The 456-nt window shown below is 37.7% G+C and overlaps 1 protein-coding gene across 2 annotated transcripts in view; it reads left to right on the forward strand.

The window, feature by feature from the left end:
- Positions 1 to 456, forward strand: part of LOC101857969 — a 31,197-nt gene that overhangs the window by 27,004 nt on the left and 3,737 nt on the right. The window lies entirely within an intron of this gene.

The following is a 456-nucleotide window of genomic DNA, read 5'->3' on the forward strand; positions in this document are numbered from 1 at the left end:
ATTATTCATAATTATTGCTATTTTCATTATCAACATCAGTCTCTGACATGACCAATTCAAACTACCAGAGAGCCATACAAACTATCAGAACATCCAAGTCCAATAACACCCTATTTGGATATTTGATCTTGGGCTATCCACCCCAGCACGATATCCACTGAGCTAAGAGTGCACCAGATTTCAGTCAGCATCTAAAGTAGAACAATAATTTAAACAGAAAAAATAAAGACGGCCTGACAGTGTTCATATTTATCAACGCAAAATGAATTTCTCCCTAAACATTTTCAGTCTGGGTACCCAGACCTGGTTCTCGGTAGTGATCAAGTAATTAAAAAACATCATACGTCAAAAAAATCTGGGGAAAAGCAGGAAATAGCCAAAGAGAAACCATCGGGGGAAGATAGTCTTGGGAATGGATTTACAATCTGAAGTCGAGACTAATTTGTTTGCTTTCCG

The sequence above is a fragment of the Aplysia californica genome, unplaced genomic scaffold, assembly GCF_000002075.1.
Source record: "Aplysia californica isolate F4 #8 unplaced genomic scaffold, AplCal3.0 scaffold00438, whole genome shotgun sequence".
Lineage (NCBI taxonomy): Eukaryota > Metazoa > Mollusca > Gastropoda > Aplysiida > Aplysiidae > Aplysia > Aplysia californica.